Below are 12,107 nucleotides of genomic sequence, written 5' to 3' on the forward strand. Positions count from 1 at the left end.
TTTGAAGGGCTGCCATATGGAAGAACAATCAAATCTCTTCTTTATACTTGAAAAAGTAGGGAGAAACGAGGAGCATTAACTAGAAGTTACAAAGAAGCAGAATGCAACTAAATAATAAGTTCAAGTTTCCTGACAATTAGAACTATCCAAAAAAAAGTGGAAAGAGGGGCAGCCAGGTTGCTCAGTGGATAGAGCACCAGGCCTGGAAACAGGAGTTCCTGGATTCAAAGACAACCTCAAACACTTCCTAGCTTTCTTGACCCTTAGCAGATCTCTTAACCCCAATCACCTGGCCCTTACAACTCCTGCCTTGGAACTGATACTTAGCATCCATTCTAACATATAAGATAAGGGTTTTTTGTTGTTTGTTAGTTTGTTTTCATAAGGGGAAACAACTGCCCAAAGAACAAGAGGGTCTCTTTCACCCGTTATTTTGGAGCAAAGGCAAGAGGACCACCTCTGAAGGATGCTATAGAAGAGACTTTTGATCAGGTATAGATTGGACTAGATGGCTTCTGTGGTCCTTTAAAGCTGAGATTCAGTAATTCTATTATATAATATTATTCTTTACTTTCATTTTCAGATCAACAATTAAAAGGAAAGTTAAGATCTACTCCCACTTTCTCTGTTTGCCATTGAAGAACTGACAGTATTTCTAAACATCCCACTGATTAGGTGACTGGAGAACTGACATTCCATAAATGGCTATTACAATGAATCAAAAATGGAGACTGCCCTTGCAAAATCACTCACAGATTTCAAGAACCTAAAGACAAATTATGAATGTCTTTACTCCCTGTGAGTGACTTAATTTAAACTAAATTTATGAGCTATGTATATTATATATACTTATTAATATGTTTTATTAAAATAAGGTGGCTAATTGAAGGAATAAAACTTGTTACCATATCAATCCATCTCTGTTTGATAGCTAAGAGCCAGCTTCAAATCTCTTAAGGGGAATCTAGTTAGTAGCTAATGGGACCCAAAAGGGACAAAAAGGTGCCCAATTTTCCTTTCTTCAAGCCTCTAAGATTTGACCAGAGATCAGAGATTGACGAACACCCCAAGTATAGTGCCTTGAACACAGTAGAGTCTTGGACTCTTTGCTGTCCCACCTTTACTGCACCATCCCTTACAATATGATGAGAGAACAAATGAAATATGTTCACTTGAATTACAAAATTAGGCAAGAGTTTCAAAAAACTTGTTTTGAGACACATAGACCCAAACAGATGGTAATGGATCTCAAAAAATTTATTTTTGGTTCTAATTTATTTTTCAGGATCCTATAACAAAATAGCCAAGGGGAACTACTTCTAGGGAAGATGTGAAATAAAGTTGTCCAAAAACTGCAATGAAAATCATCCTTTATAGTAAATATATTTTGAAACAAACATGCAGAGCATGTTTCTGACTAAAGACTACCAGAAAATATGTCACATAAAATCTGTGAATCTAAAATACATAACTTAAGGGGGTCAATTATTCATATTATAAGAGTATTTGTCTTACAAAAGATTTAGTGCAAATTTCCTTTAAATAGAAAGTTCTGGGGGCAGCTGGTGGCTCAGTGGCTTGAGAGTCAGGCCCAGAGGGGGGAAGTCCTAAGTTCAAATCTGACCTCAGACACTTCCAGCTGTGTGACCCTGGGCAAGTCATTTAACCCCCATTGCCTAGCTCTTCTCACTTTTCTGCCTTAGAACCAATACACACAGTATTGATTCTAAGATAGAAGGTAAGGGTTTAACAAAAAAAAGTTCTAAAATACTTTTTAATTCTTTAAAAAAATCAAAATAAAATTTGAATGTTTTTTCAAGATCAATTGCTTGTATTTAAAAAGGTGCTTGGTGCTTTATAAAATGCTTTTCATGCACTGTTTCACTTCATTCCTGTGATCTAAGTCATGCAAGCAATGTTACCATTTTACTAATGATATGCAGAAAAATTCATTTGTCCAAGGGCAAAAAGCTAAGAGTTTTCAGACATAGTACTTAAACCCCATGCCTTCTGACTCTAAATCTAGAGTTGGTACTAGGAAGATCTTAACTCAAAACCGTCCTCTGATATTTAATGATTTTATGACCATGAGTACAAAAGAATTCTGAATCTTGATTTCATAATTTCCAAAATGGTGACATCCTCTTGAGGTTATGAGGCACATGTCAAGAGTTTTTTAAAACTTAAAGTTCTATATACAATTGTTAATTATTTTTATAACCCATTATCTGGAAATTTCATCAAGTGAGATTCAAAAATACATAATTTGGGGGGCAGTTGGGTAGCTCAGTGGATTGAGAGTCAGACCTAGAAACAGGAGGTCCTGGGTTCAAATATGACCACAGACATTTCCTAGTTGTGTGAAGCTGGGCAAGTCACTTAACCCCCATTACCTAGCCCTTACCTCTCCTCTGCCTTGGAACCCATACACAGTGTTGCTTCTAAGGTAGAAGGTAAGGGTTTTAAAAAACAACAACCCATAGGCTTACACGAAAGAACACTATCCACATCCAGAGAAAGAACTGTGGGAATAGAAACACAGAAGAAAAACAACTGCTTGATCACCTGGTTTGATGGGGATCTGATTGGGGAAGTAGACTCTAAATGATCACTCTAGTGCAAATATTAATAATATGGAATTATGTCTTGATCAATGTAAAACCAGTTCAATTGCTCATTGATTGTCGGAGGGAGGAGGGGAAGGGAAGAACATGAATCATATAACCATAGAAAAATATTCTATATTAAATAAATTTTTTAAAAATCCCATCATTTTATATAGCTTTCATTTGGAAGAAAACTCACATTTTAAAAGATTAAAACGAGTTATACCCAATAAAGTAAACTCTGATAATACCCTAGATTGAGATATTCTCAATGAGTTGTGAGCATTAAGAAAATAAAACAAATAATGTATTTGGTCACCTTAATTCAACTCAATTGCAGGTTCAGCTTCACTACAACTTATTAGCAGGCCTATCATTTTTGTTTGTGATGATCAAAGTGTAGAATCTTGAGGTAGCAGTATTTTGTACAACCCAGTGGGCTTTCCAATGGGTGGCACAAGTTCCTTTCATGTTTTCTACAGTCCCCAACAGCTACTTAATTCTAACAAGGAAGGCACCAGAATTGAAACAGTAATGAAAATAAAGATTGTTCCAATTCTCATGCCATATTGTCAGCGATCCTGGCCAAACAGCCTAATGGAATGTTACCCTTCATTAAAGATATATTAATCAGTTCTTCTACCTGTAACAGGATATTCTACTTATAGTCAGCCAAATAATAACTAGATATACATCTAAAAATATCTATTCAGATAGGATGGCCTTCTTTGGCAAACATCTATCATTCCGATCAAAATATAAAGGAAACGCTGCTTTTTGATAGGAGGATTTAATATGAATTCAGTACCATTCAAAAGAAGCCCAAGACCCAGTAATGACTGGTTATTTAATAATAGTTACTACAATAGCATTTTTCTTCCAAAATGCTATCAATAGCAAATGAAAAGGACTTATTTGTCAACAAAACATTAGCATAATTTACAATTCAACTCAATTTACAGCTGATAATTCAGGCTTAAGAAAACAGAAACACCTAGACTTAACTGAGTTATATACAATTGCTGTTTCAAACTTCATTACAATTATTGTCTGTCATGCTTGCCATCAATTTTATTACCAATGATAAAAATTAACAAGACTTTTAATTTATGAATTGCCCTTACTTTAAGGCAATCAAAAGTGCTTCAACTTTATCATCTCAATTATCCTCCCATCTGTGAAAAGGAAGAGCATCTATAATTATATCTATTTTGCAAGAAAGAAACTGAGGCAGAGTGTTTATGAGGTTTGCCTGAAGTCACAAAAATGTCAGGGAAAGATTTCCTAATAGAGTGAAAGGTTCTTTCTATTACATTACCAACTCCAAACAGTTAAATTGCATTTATTGCATATGTTGAAAAAAGTAAGGAAGGACAAAAAACATGGTCCACTGCCTTCCACAGACCAGGGATCAGATTGAAGCATATGAACCGGTCATTTCATGAGCTACTTCTTTCCTGTCACTCCAACCAAGCTTCAAGACTCACTTTTCCATAACCTCTGGTGAACTGTCTTAAACCAACTAATGATGCCTACTAGCAAATGACAATAAATAATTGACAAGGTCTTTCAAGCATATGGAAGACTCAGAGAGAGTGGTCAAATCTTTTCCATGACTACAAAAGAGAAAATGAGCCTAAATCATGGAGAGTGCTCTCATCCACTGGGAAACATTTATCTGTGGGGTTAGGATCATAGAATCCTAAAGCTACAAGGGTTCTAATAAAGACCCAACTTATGGAATCTCTTTCTCTGGAGATCTTTGAAAATTTCTTTTTGTTGTTGAGTCATTTTAGTTGTGTCTGACTCTTTGTGGGGTTTTCTTGGCAAAGTTGCTGAATGATTTGCCATTTCCTTCTCCAGTTCATTTTACAGATGAGGAAAATGAAGCAAACTGTGAGTTGCCCAGGACCACTAAGCTAGGAAGTGTGAGGCCAGATTTGAGCTCGGGAAGATTTCTTCCTGACTCCAGGTCTGGTGCCCTATCCACTGTACCCCAGAGCTGCTCTTCTTTAAAGATTCTCAAATACAATGCAATCCTGTCCAATGGCAGATGAACACGCCAAATAACCTCTTAAGATTCTTTCTTGCCCTTTGGCCATGCATCACACTGACCTTCTCTTTCCCTTAAGAGTTTTGCAGCATTTCCCCCAAATTAACTTTTCTTCAAATATGAACCCAATAGGCAGGAGCTGTGTCTCAATTTATTTTCCACTCTTCTATAGTGCTGATATACAACAACTATTAAAAAGTCAAACACCACTAAAATAAATTCCAAGGAGATTATTTAGCTATGTTTGAATTTCACTGAATCAAATATAATTCAAAATAAAGAAAATAACACAATGTAGGGATGGGGGAATATTATTATTAGAAACAAAATTAATGAGTGTAAAGTGTTTTTTAAACAATTATATAAAACTCTATATAAAATGTCAGTCATGCTCATAGAGGTTTTCATGGAAGCAATATAATGGTAACTGTTTATCAAACATTTTACAGATGATTCTGTAATCCCAGAAGCCACTAAATAACAGTGTTAGACTTAAAGGAAGACTTGAGTTCAAATCCCACTTCCAACACCTACTGCCTTCCTTCATGATCTCAGGAAAATTTAACTTCTTACAAGTTTAGTTTCTTCAACTATAAAATAAGAACAATAATAGCACCTATTTTTATTGGGTTCTGGTGATATCTAAAGACAACATATGTAAAGCACTCTGCAAATCTTAAAATGCTATTAAATGCTAGCTATTATTATTGCTATCTCGAGGTCATACTCTGTGCTTTGTAATGAGGTCACACATCAAAAGAGCAGTTAAGCAAGTCAGTTTACACAATGGGCTTAGCCCATTTATGGTGTTTTTTAAAAGGTAACCTAAGCCAAAATTTATGCCCATTTTTTTTGTTGTTTGTTTTTCCCCTGGGGTGAAGGGGCCTCTTATCTTCTTAGTATCGATTCTAAGGCAAAAGAATAGCAAGAGCCAGGCAACTGGGGTTAAGTGACTTGCCTAGGGTCACATGGCTAGGAAGTATCTGAGATCACATTTGAATTAAGGTCCTACCATCTCCAAACCTGGAACTCTAGCCACTGTCATACCTAGCTGTCTCTCCCATTTATTTCTACAACTAAATACTACTCATGTATCAATTTTCCCAAGATATAGATATGTCTACCTGAAAATATACTTGCTGCAATTTTGTTTCAAGACAGTAGAATGCCCCACAAAACAAACTCAACTTGAATACTAATCAACCACCAAACACTTATTAAGTGCCTACTACATGCTAGGGGTGGTTTTAGGTGCAGGGGATAAAAAAAACAAAATAGTCCCTTCCCTCAAGGAGCTCATTTGAATTCTATTGATACCCCTAAGAAGCACAGCAAATTAAGATTTTTTAAAGTTAATTCTTTGTAAAGTTATCATGGTGAAATGGTGAAAGACTAAAAAACAAAGCCATCACTTTGGCCATTTAACCTTCTGATGTGACTAGAGCTCAATTAAAACCCTGGGACCTAGGTCTAATTAAGAAGGTTTCCCCTTATCTTAGCTGGTCCCATCATACCATTTTCTATCCATTTCCAAGCCATGCCTCCATATATCAAAACTGTCCCCCCTTTTCTTCTCTTTCCAATTTTTTTTCTCCCCAATATGTGTTTCCCTCCCCTACTAGAATTTAAGGTTTTGGAAGGAAGAAATGACTTACTTGTATTCTGAGTGCTTAATACAGAGCCTTGCACATAGTAAGTATTTAATAGATGCCTTTTCATTCATTTGGTTAAATTTACCATGAAGAATATATGCATTCTCTAAAGTAAACTTCCATGGTTCCTCTATCTTAAACAGCAATCTTGCCTTAGAAAAATATTTGCATTGTTGTAAGATCACAAGATTTATGACAGGTGGATAGCTAAGAAATCATGAATTCAATCCTAATTTTACAATTTTAAGACATTTCTCAAGATTTCAGTGTTTTCAGAATTCTGGTTTAACATTTTCCCATGATGAAAGCCAAATCTTGGGGCAATAATGAAATCAGACACCATCATAGCTAAGTAACACCAAATATAGTTTTGTACATACCCTATCACTAGAATCTTACCTTTAAACAAACTGTTCTCTAATAGCCTGCAGAACAAATACATCTGGTCCTCACCTGTAAGTGTACATAAAAAAGTAAGAAGTATATTTTGTATGTGGGAAATAATTATAGGCAAGGCACTTATATTTCCCTCTGAATGTGAATCTTTCCACTGAAATAGTTCTGCAATGGGGCCAAAACAAGTATAATTAGGCTATCTAGGATTGTTTGATACCTCAAAAATGAAAGTGGCAAATGCTTCAATTCATCAAAATATTAGTGAAATTAAATTATTGAGACAATTTAAGTACATATAAAGCTCTGATGGAAAGAGGCTGGCTGAAGGGAAGAGAAAAAATTCCAACATTTTAGTTGATGTCTTTTAGCGTCATGTATTTCACCGATGTTCAGGTGCCATAAGGAATTTATTATATGGTATAAGTGTTGGACTAGAGTTCAGGAAGAACTAAATTTGAATACCACCCCTGACATGTATCACCTATGTGGCTCTGGGAAAGGCAGTTAACCTCTGAGCCTCATTTTCATGTCTGTAAAATCCAGATAGTAATAGCAAAACACCTACTGCACTGTGGCTCAAACAAGATAACAAAGGTAATCCCTTTGCAAAACTTTGAATTGTTATATCAACATGTGCTATTATCACTATTAAAAACCCTGTCACACCTTCAGTCACCAGGTGTTGATAAAGAATCAGTTTCCTTATGAGTGCTGCACTTCCTCCTTGTTTGGAATGGTTAGGGGAAGAGCAATCCCAACTTCTAGATTTCCCCATACTATAGACATTCAGTCCCTTGTGATTTCTGGTTTTTTGGTTTTGCTTTACAAATGTTGGTGCCTGTAACAAAATATGAGTCTAACGCCAGAGATGAAAAGAACTATTTGCCTTGAAACCACCACCAACATGAATAAATATTATATTAGAACGATAAGACTAGCCATTCCCCAATGGCTATGAGGTCAAAGGATATGAACAAACAGTTCTTAAGAGAACTGTAAGTTATTAAGAGTCACATGATAAACTGCTCCAAACTATTAATAAGAGAAATTCAAATCAAAACAACCCTGAGGTTCCATATTACAACCACCAAATTGACAAGGATAACACATTGAAATAATCAATTCTGGAGGATCTGTAGCAAGAAAAGTATAGTGATACACTGTTGGTGGGGTGAGAAAGTAGTCTAACCATTGCAGACATCAATTTGGAATTAAGCCAGAAACCTGATTAAAATACCTATTTTTTTGAGCCAGAAACCCCCTTACTAGATACTCACACACACACACACACACACACACACACACACACACACACACACGTGCATGCATGCATGTATCCACATCAAGGAGGTCAAAGACAGGAAGGTCATAAATATACCAAAATTCTCAAGACAGCACTTTTTGTAAGGACAAAGAACTGAAAACCAAGTAGACACATTGTTATCGATAGGAAATAGCCAAATAAATTTTAATACTTGACTATAATGAAATATTACTTCCCTGTAAGAAATGATTATGAAGAATATAGAGAAGAAAGGTTAGATTTAGAAGAATGGATGCAAGGTGAAGTAAGTAGAACAAAAAAATAATATACACAATGATTGAGTTTTGTTGAGCTCTTTGTGACCTCATGGATTTTATTCATAGGATTTTCTTGCAAAGATATGGGAGTAGAGTAGTTTGCCATTTCTTTCTACAGTGTGTCCCCATTTTACAGATAAGAAACTGAGACAAATAGGAGTTAAGTGACTTGCACAGGGTCATAGAGCTAGTAAGTGTCTGAAATCCTGATTTGAACTCAGATCTTCCTGATTCCAGACCTGGTGCTCTATCCACTGTACCACCTAGCTACCCACCATGATTAAAACAACACAAATTGGAAAAACAGCAAAGCTAAACACTGTCCATGCTTGAATTAAGGACTTGAGAAAATGGACATCTCTTTCTTTGTTGCACTGGAAAGGGGCCATGATTAAGGAATATTGTACATTCAATCAGACTTGATTAATGTCTAATTTAGTTGGTTGAACAGTATTTCCTCTATCATTTTCTTATTTTTTGTTAAAGAAAATGATCATCTCATTAGGAAAGGGGAAAATTGATAAAGAAATGAAGATAATGTCAAGAAGAAAAGATATCAATGCAATTCTTAAAAATTATAATTCTAAAAAACTGAAGACTATCATTAGAAAAAAAGGGGGGAAGAGAAAATTTCAGTTAACTGAAGAATATTGCAGGAAAAAAGATATACTTGGTAAATCAAGGAGGGGAAAGGGAGTAAAAATTTCTTTTTTTTTGTGGGGGCAGCTAGGTAGTTCAGTAGATAGAGAGGCAGGCCTAGAGATGGGAGGTCTTGGGTTCAAATCCAACCTCAGATACTGCTTAGCTATAAGACCTGGGCCAGTCACTTAACCCCCATGGCTTAGCCCTTACTACTGTTCTACTTTGAAACCAAACCATAGTATTGATTCTAAAACAGAAGTTAAGGATTTTTTAAAAAATGTTTTTGTTGCCTATGTTTTGAAATTTTAAGTTAACTTTTCTAATTTTCATATTCCTCACAATTAATAGTCATGATATCATCAAGATCTAAAGTATGAATTTTTAACCTGAGTTCCATGAATAGTCTTTGGGAGATCTGGATGGAGGAAAAATATTACATTTTTATTTTCACTAATCTCTACCTGAAATTTAACTATAATTAAAACATTATTCTAAGCACCCATAAACTTCATCAAACTGCCAAAGAGGTTCATGATTCAAAACAGCTTAAGAATGCCAAGTATAAGACAACTTAGGAAATGATTTGTCACATCACGTAGTATAAACTAAATCATGTTGGGCAGTATTTTAAAATTTCATTGCACTTCAAGCATCACTATCTAAGACTGTGAGTAGTTTAAGGAAAAGCTTTGCGCTAGCTCCTTACAATGTTTGTCTTTAGTTACCAGAAAGATCTAATAAAATTTTTTCTTTTAAAGAAGCTGTAGATTACACATTTCCCTTAACAGCTTTGGACATGGTTTATGATTTTTTTCCCATAAATGTACAAAAGGGTGTAACATTCTGCTAACACTTTATCTGAACAACTATAAAAGGAAGTGTCTGAATGAAGTTCTTATCCTGTTTTTTTTTTTTTAAATTACACCTTCTTAACTCTTTGGGGGTAAAAATAAATGCCAAACTGGCACATTACATTTCCAACAGAATAAACTGGAGATTCTGCCATATTCTGAATTCAGCAATTAAATTTAAAGGAAAAAGATAACATCTTATGAAGTACTTGTGCGGAGTACATATATATGGTACCAATACTCTAGACAATTACAGAACACCTTTGCTCTTTAAGACTTGACTATATGCCATCTTAATGGAAGAATTGTATTAAAAATATTTAGTTCTCTGGTTCAGCTAAGATCTTATAAGCTTTAGAACATGTTTAATTCGGACCAATAAATTATATTCATTTTGTTTCAAGATGGCCCACTAAATCAATTCCAAGTATATTTTGATACCCTTCAGAAGTATATCAAATCTGGTCAGTTACTCAATCTCTGAAATTTATTGTAGAACAAAGAAGTTACTAGGAATGATCAGCAGGAAAACTGAGATTCCTCCCTCTTCTAGACCAATAAGAAGGAAAAAAATGAAGTATCTCAAACCATAGGAAGGTCCACTCAAATAAAGTGATAGATGTATACTAGAGCTTTCTTTGTTGTTGTTCTTTGGCCAGAGAGGTGGCACAGTGGAAGTCAAGCCTGAGTTATGAAGATCTGAGTTTAAATGTAGCCTCAGATACATAATAGCTGTGTGACTCTGGACAAGTCACTAGTCATTTTTGCCTCAGTTTCCTCACTGGTAAAATTTGTTAAATGAGATTCTTCTCCATCCTGGACCAATAAAATGGAATAAAAATGAAGCTTCTCAAACCATAAGAAGGTCCACTCAAAGAAAGAAATGCTTCCCAGAGCTATATATCATTTACTAATCATTTGACAATAGACAAATCACTTAACTTCCCTAAGACTCAGTTTCTTTGTCTGTAAAATAGAGATAGGAATATTTGCACCATCTATATCTCAAGGGTTTTGTGGGGGGAAAATAATTTTATAAATGATAAGAAATTATATAAATAAGACTAATTATTATGATTACACATGAGTTAACATTTTAAGGGATTAAAATGTTTTCAAATGTCAGTAAATAAGGGGAATAAATTTTCTCTTTTAAGACAAAAATTCATAAGCCTGCAATTATTCTTAAAAATATAATTAGCACTTTCAGAAAACTTTCAAAGATTGATTAGTGCTGAATCACAACCCCAGTGCTCTAATGAGCAGCTGTAAGAAACATCCTGTTGTGTGTTTACATATATCAATGGCTTTACAATTTAACCTATTTTTGTCATGATTTGGCCTTTACGCTGAACCAAGCAGGCAGCTTCCAATTCAAGGCTGCCAAAAAACACAAAACCTGTCAGAGGTTGCTTGCTGAGACAGGATTACATTTGTTATCTGAACTTTTGTATGTTTCTTGAGTATTGTAGAAGAACAGGACTGAACAAGAAGATTGCTACACTTGTAGTCATAGATATCCACTTGCCTAGTCCTTAAGCATTTACTAATCTCATAATCGCATAACTTTATTCCCCTTCATATTAGTCAAATGAATTGCATAACATAACATTACTTTAAATGGACATAGTAGCCTACATTGGAATACCTTTGGTCTCTCCACAGTTCCCCTGGAAAGAAAAAGGTGCAACTTCGAAGGAAAGGATGGGGGCCATATGCTTTCCCATCCTCCTCTCTGCCGCCCTTCAAAATCACCTCTCCATTCTGCCCTACCACCAAAACAAAGGGACCCAAGCAGATTGGAATATCTGTCTGCTAGGCAGTTGAAGGTTCAGTTTGAGTTCTCTCGTGTGGTGGCTCTTTCACGTTTTAAGGACAGTTTTTACAAGAGTATGCTGCCTAACCCTAAGAAAGTCTTTGAAGGATGTTAAATTTTGACATCCGTTTCTGATCAAATATGCTAGACTGAGAGGACACCTCCACAGCAAGCACGGCTGGCAAGCAGGGAGATAACCCAGCATGGAAAAAGAAACCCATTTTCACATCACTTTACTGGTTCTAGGCCACCAGCCTGCCTAAGGGCTGGTCCAGTTGGAAACAGAGCAAGTTAAAGCTTCTACATCAATTAGTAGAGGGTGGGTAAAACAGTGAAACCAGATCTCAAAAGCAAAAGCAAAACCCAAGTTCACAGAACCTAGGTTAAGAACTCCGTGAAAAGCTCTATCACCTTGTATGCCTGCTAAGTGAAACGGGAAAGAAAATGCCCAGCAGCCAGACTTCAGCCACAGAACTCAGTTCAAGCTCAATTCAAATCCAGGTGGTTGAG

At 35.6% G+C, this 12,107-nt stretch overlaps 1 protein-coding gene and 1 pseudogene across 1 annotated transcript in view; one reads left to right on the forward strand and one right to left on the reverse strand.

The window, feature by feature from the left end:
- ATP8B1 (ATPase phospholipid transporting 8B1) overlaps nt 1–12,107 on the reverse strand; it is a 135,545-nt gene that overhangs the window by 108,912 nt on the left and 14,526 nt on the right. The window lies entirely within an intron of this gene.
- Nucleotides 1–12,107, forward strand: part of LOC100022198 (stress-70 protein, mitochondrial-like) — an 86,794-nt pseudogene that overhangs the window by 397 nt on the left and 74,290 nt on the right.

Source organism: Monodelphis domestica, chromosome 3 (assembly GCF_027887165.1).
Source record: "Monodelphis domestica isolate mMonDom1 chromosome 3, mMonDom1.pri, whole genome shotgun sequence".
In the NCBI taxonomy this organism is placed as follows: Eukaryota; Metazoa; Chordata; class Mammalia; order Didelphimorphia; family Didelphidae; genus Monodelphis; species Monodelphis domestica.